This window comes from Salminus brasiliensis, chromosome 10 (assembly GCF_030463535.1).
Source record: "Salminus brasiliensis chromosome 10, fSalBra1.hap2, whole genome shotgun sequence".
Classification (NCBI taxonomy): domain Eukaryota; kingdom Metazoa; phylum Chordata; class Actinopteri; order Characiformes; family Bryconidae; genus Salminus; species Salminus brasiliensis.
In genome coordinates this window covers 2110820-2117736 of record NC_132887.1, presented here as the reverse complement: position 1 = coordinate 2117736, position 6917 = coordinate 2110820, and positions in this window count along the sequence as shown.

The window sequence follows — 6917 nt, the reverse complement described above, 5'->3', positions numbered from 1 at the left end:
GTTCACCAGCGCCGCGATTCTGAGCGCTCCGGCTTGTTTACAGTGGCGCTGTAAACATGACAACCAGGCCTCTTCAAAGAGGACAAAGAGCAGCACTTCTCACCAAGCAGGAAACCCTGAAACCCTAAAACCCCTAAAAGCCCTAAAAACCTCTAAACCCCTGAAGCACCAGGCTTCTCTCTCTGTAGCTGCTGGTAACTGCAGTAGTTTGTCTTTTTTACAGGAGCAGCTGCACTCAGGAGTGCTAACATACCCTGCATGCTGGTATATATATCTACTACTAATACTACTGCTGCTGCTTATTATAATAACAATAATACATTATTGTTTAGTATTATTATTATTTTACAGTGTGTAGGCCAGTACCACCAATGGAGATAGATGGTGCAGGATTTCTTCAGATAACCTGAATCCAGTGTAAGGGTTGTCCATAGGAAGGGCCCTGAACTACCCTCCTGCTGGAAAGACCTGGATTTTTTGCAATAACTATATGCTTAACTGAGAAATATCGTTTTTAAAAATTTAAATATAAAATTATATATATATATGAAAGGATGGAGGAGCAAGGAGGATGTAATGATTTGATTGCATTCAGCAACAAGTGATGTCAGAATATTGAATGATCAGCACCCCACCCCATCATCCCCAACTCATCCCAAAAGTACTGGATGGAGCTCCTCCACCATCATTCCAGAGAACACAGTTCCTCCACTGCTCCACAGCTCCTCAATGCTGGGGGGCTTTATTATACCCCTCTAGCCCACTGCTGTGTCAGCAACGAACCTAAATGGGGTGTCCACAAACTTTTTGTATGTGTGCATATATATATAAACCCCTTCCCAGACTCCTTTGCATCTCCACCCTCCTTCCTGAAGGCCTCAGAGAGCTCTCTGGATCTGGCCATGATGGTGATCTTCTTCACCACCAGCTTCAACCATCAAGATCAGACCAGACTAAACGTCTGAGGTTTAAATCAGACTCCAGACTCCTCCAGAATAATCCTCTCTAACCATGTTCTGATCATGTATGAATTAAACTCTGCTTCTCACGTAACCTGACTTCCTTAACACTTCCTTAAGTTCCTCTCATCATAAGTCAACAGAGTGTAAACATTAGGGTCAGTTACTTAAGGCTTTCCATAAAGAGGGATGTAAACATAAGCATGACCATCGGAGGGCGCTCTCACTCCATAGGCTGTCTCACCCAGGACAATGCAGCACACTTGAGAAGCAATTAGACTGGCTTGGAGCTGCAGTGTACCTATTGATTTTCTTACCGCAGCGCAGAGGAAATATCTTGTACGCTTGCCCCCCCTACCCCCCACCCCCCACTCCGCTCCCCTCACTCCTCCTCAAAATATGTGCACTTTCTGTCTCAGTGAATTGCCCTGGAAGCCGACTCACTCAGAGCTCGTCCTGCTCGCAGCGGTTCCAGCGTACGAGTTTATAACCTTGGGTCAGTGTAAAAAAAAGAGGGGGAAGAAAAACAAACAAGAAACTTTTCCAGTTTGTAAAACTGCTGAGATGACAGACCAGCCCTGCTCAGGTGGACGGCCTGAGTGGGGTTTGGCTGTATGCAAATACTGGAGATAATGCTGGAGTCCCTCCTGCAGGGTCGATGAACGTTGTAATTGCAGCACTAATAAAACTGTTCAGCCCTGTAAAAGAAGACGAGCTGCATAGACAAGCTATATATGTATGTATATGTGATGTACGATATGAGATGGACACCCCTTCTAAGATGTGCAAATGCACAGTCAATAGAATAGGACTCTCTGGAGCAGATCATCAACATCATGACCCTATTGGCACCATGCTGCCTAATACCAGGCGTGGGCTAGAGGGGTATAATAAAGCCCCCCAGCATTGAGGAGCTGTGGAGCAGTGGAATGATGGTGGTGGAGCTCCACCCAGTACTTTTGGATGGGATGAGTTGGGGAGTTGTGAGATGATGAGGTGGGGTGGTGATCATCATCCAACATCCTGACCTCACTAACACTCTTGTTGCTGATTGCAATCAAATCCTCACAGCAATGCTTCTTCACAATCTAGTAGAAAGCCTTCTTCCCTGGACAGTAGAGACAGTTACTACAACAAAAGCACCCTTGATTTCAGAAGAAACACTGAATGAGCAGGTGTCCCAATACTTTTGTCCTTTTATTGTGCATGCACCCACCTTTCCTGGTTCAGTATAATAAGTTTGAACGTTGAGCTTTTGTAGAGAACCGAGACTTTGCGTGGATCGCTGCTGAAGTCTGAGCAAAGCCCCTGGCTGAACAGACCACGTCTTGCTGTTGTTGTAAATGACCCAGCAGGCGGCCTTTAAGCGACCTGGGCTGTCTCACCAGTACAGAAGACCCGGGCTGAGGGCTTCGGTCAGCTTCTGATCCAAACACACATCCAGCTCACTCAGACCACAGCTTCACATTGTCCTGCTGCTCGAAAACATCTGCATGATTTAATGGTGGAGATGGCTGGATTGCGCATGTAGGCCAGTGGTCTCCAACCCTGCTCCTGGAGATCCGAATCCACCCCACCTGATCCTGAACTAAGCACTGCCTTCAGAAGCCCGTTTTTGGGGGAATAGAGTGTGTTATCTGGTCAAACCATGTCTCAGGCATCAGGCAGTGTATTCACTATCATGGCTCAGCGGTTAGAGCTATGGGCGACTGATGATAGGATTGTGGGTTCGATACCCATTTCGCTGTACAGTACCGGGCATGTGCACCTTTAGGTGTAATAACTAGCTTTTGGAGGTTCCAGAGGTCCTCTAGAACGGGGCGCTTCACACCAAACCCATTTGGTGGGGTTCCCCCCGTCCTGGCCACAGGTTCAGGCTACTCTCCAGCAGGCTGTACGCTCTCACAGAAGGTCCAGAAGACGCCTTTGTCTCCAGATCTGAGCACTCGGATCATTCTTCTTACATTACAGCCTTTCATTCCCCTCTGCTGCTGTAACTCCAGCCTGCATGCTTCAGACCCACGCTGAGCCATGCAAGAGTGTGTGTGTGTGAGTGTGTGAGTGTGTGTGCACATGTCTCTCATGCTTTGTTTACAGCAGTGAGGCACTTAAAGCCGGAGAAGTGTCTGGTGTCGCTCTTGCCATGTTGTTTACAGACAGGCTCATTATGGGGCCTGATTGTGCATAATGGAACAGGTAGAGCGCTGGTTAAGTGCTTGGCTCAGCGCCAAGCCAGGCTCACGTTTCGGCTCACGTTTCTGCTCACGCGACGGACTTATCTCCCCGATCCAAGGTCAAGCGGCGCTACGAGCTTGTACATGGGTGCGCTGCCGGAGGGTGTCGGGTTTCCCATGGCCCACCGAACGAAGCCGCGGAGGGCCGTATCGGTGAGCAGCTGCCTATAGGAAGAGACCGGATTTCACGGCACATCGATTGATTGATCTTTTTTTAGTTGGGGCAGGAAATGAGAAATGTGGCTCAGGCCTGACTGGTCTGCTCTCAATAACGCTGCTGTTTCCATCAAGCCCACCATAATATATTACTGAGGATTTCCTCACTGAGTATCGGCAGGTCTAATCGGTTTAATCTGCTGTTGCATTAGCGATGGGGGGAGATCGGGGGTCGGTTTAAGACAAACTGTGAATTGTGAAGCTGTTTTGTTTGAATTGATTTAGGTCTGTTGTGGTAAATTGCTTCTGGAAGCCTGAAGAGCGCTGGAAAACTCCATGAGGAGCTGAGACGAGATGCTCTACAAGTCTTTATGTAAATTTAGGGGTTTCTCGGGGGTCTTGAAGTGGACTACAGACAGTGGCAGGGTCTCCACACAGCTCCTATACAGCCCCCCTCATAATTTACGTCGTGTTTCCTACTTGAACCTACATTTTAGGAACATCTGATTTAGGCCTTAACTGTTTAAATATGCAGGACTACTGAAAACTGAAGTCACTGATTGGCTGAATGAGGTGTGTTCGATTAGGGTCAGGTTCAAACCAGCAGGAAGGTTCAGTAGGTCTTCAGGAGGAGGGCTGAAGACCATTGGTATTGGCCTAAGGGGCTTCACATCATTGGAGTAAAATAACCCACCTTAGGAACCACCAAGCAACACCATAGCAACCAACTGGGATACCGTAACAGTCAGTGCTGGGCAGCTTTACAACCAATCAGCCATAACATTAAAACCACCGGCCTAATATTGAACAGATCCCCCTTGTGCCGCCACAGCAGATCTGACCATTCGAGGCGTGGACTCCAAAAGACCTCTGGAGTCTTCATTCTATTAACAGTGCTCTCCTATGGAGATGAAAGAAGCTTGAAGAGTGTGTGGATTTGAACACCGGTCAGCAGTAGATGGTGTAGATAGTTCTAGACCATGGGTCAGTTTAAGAAGACCAGGTCAGCATGTCGTAACCCAGTCTGGCTCAGCGGTGTAGGTATGTCAGAGTGCTGGTCTTCAGGATCGGGGCTGATCTGCACATGTGCTCTGCAGTCACTTAGTCACTTAGCTGCATTGCAGCTGACGCTCTGTCGTTGTTGATGGATGTAAATGAAAGATTAAAAGCCTGAGCATGTGCGTGAGGGCGGAGTGGCCGAGCTGTCAGCTTCGCAGTGTCCGTCTGCTACAGAGAGGAGAGAGACGCACCAGGCCTCTGCAGTTCATATCAGGAGGAGCTTCATTCCCACGTACGTATCTTCCACTGGACTGCGTCTCAGGAACTATGACCTGCACAGAAGAAAGGAATGCATTACAAGGCGTACATAATCGTCCCCCCATAAATAAACCAGATTACATCAGCACAGGCCGAGCCAAAGTAAGCGACCTGAAAGGGAAAACTGTGGACAGCCGATATTTTATTCATATGGATCTGATGCACTTCTAAATATGGATGCTTTTGCACTCCGGTAATGAAGCAAATTCAGCGTGTCACTTATTCCAGACCTCCGAACGTTTAACATGTGAATTACACTGTTCAAAGACATGAAGGAACATCATAGCGTCTAATAGAGTCCGCTATATGTCCAAAAGTTTGTGGACACCTGCTTGTTTCTGTTCAAATCAGAGGAACTAACAGGGAGTTTGCTCTTTTAATGCTCTACTGGTCTGGGACGGCTTTACTCTACGTGTTAGAACATTGCTGTGAGGAGGATATTTGCTTGCATGCAGCACCACTAGAGCATCCGTGAGCTCAGGTCCTGATGGTGGATGATTAGTTTATCCCAAAAGTATTGGAGGAGCTCCATCACCCCAGGGAACCTCGCAGTCCAATGACCTATGAACTAACAGGGGGATTGCCCCTGCTTTACTCTACATGTTAGAATCCCCATTGCTGTGAGGAGGATTTGCATTGGAGGAGTTCAAAGAACCCACAACTCAGTGGCTGGAGCTGTATCCCTCTTTTAGCCCACACTCAGCATTGGGCACCATGGTCAATCCTATTGCCTAGTGCTTTTCTATGGCGCTCATACAAGCTGCACCTGAATGTGTCTGAGTGCAGTCATCAGAAGAGCTGTCTGAATACTTTTGGACATAAAGGGTACATTATGTTTTTTTGTTTGTTTTTTTTTTCTTCACTGTGCATCACCTCGGAAGCTCAGGCCTTGGGGTTTAACACGATGATGATGATGAGACCGGGTAGGTGTGGGAGCATTGATTATTTAAAAAAATACAGGCGCTAATTAGCTCCAGCAACACTACTGTTAACACATGGTCATGTGGCAAGCAGGCAAGCGGCATGGAGGAGCAAATTAAAGTGGTACATCACTCCTAATCATATCGCTTCAATGCAATATTGGCTTCTTGCGTCGGATCAGCCGTGCATCACAGATCGGATCATATAATAAGGATGAATATTAATGGACGTGGCGTCCACTGCAATGGGCCCTTAAAATGAGAAGAAGAGTAAAGGTGCAATAGAGGGTTATTTGGAGTGATGCTCTATTTTTAACAGTCTGACACTAGATAAAAGGGTTCTTTGATGTGTAATAACAGCAGAACCCTATGTAGAACCATTTAGAACCATCTACAACAGGATTCCCTCCTGGTCCTTTTGCATATAAATGGGATTGTCTGTCCCACTCCTGTACATTTAAGGTGGACTGAAGTGTTTACACCAATCAGCCAGAACTTTAAAACCACTGACCGCTTCGGGGAATGTCACTGATGACCTGGTTCCTGTGGCTTCTATCAAGAGGTGGACATATTTTGACTAGACGACTGGGTCAGAACATCTCTTCCAAAATGTCATGCAGAGTTGTTGGGGTGTTTCCAGTATGCAGTGGTCAGTACCTACCTAGTGCCCCAACCAGAGAACTGGCAAAAGGATCACAGGTGCTTAAAACTCAGGAGGGCCTTGAGGTCTTGTGGAGTCCCGGCCTCGGCTGCTCTGAGCTGTTGACCTTGGTGGCACAAGGGGGGCTCCCACCTCACTCATTCACGCTGCTCCTCTCACTCCTCTCCATCCTTAATCGCTCTCTCAAACAAATGACCTCCGTCAGCCGTCCTCACTCACTCACTCTCACTCAACCGCCAGACTAAACGGCCCCCATTCACCGCCAACTACAGTGTCTCCCCAGCAAGGAAACTGTCATTTATCTGAAGTGCGGTATAGATTCCCCCTGTCATGTATTATTCATAGGACCCCTTCTCCTTATAAGAGGCTCAATAATGTATCAAATGAGCGGCAGATCTAACGGGAGGCCCCTATCTGGTGACTGGGCTTAAGAGGGGAACCGCACTGATGCTCTACTGAGAGTTCGAGAGGCCTCAGATACAGCTTCGTTTTCAACAATGCCACACACACTGTCACACACACACTGCCACACACACACACACACACACACACACACACACAGCTAATCAGAGTCAAATAGAGAGAGAGAGAGACAGATGTGCAGCCACTTTCATGCCACAAAAGAGATGAAGTCTGAAGCAGATTGCGAGGCTCGTGTCTGTAACGCAGT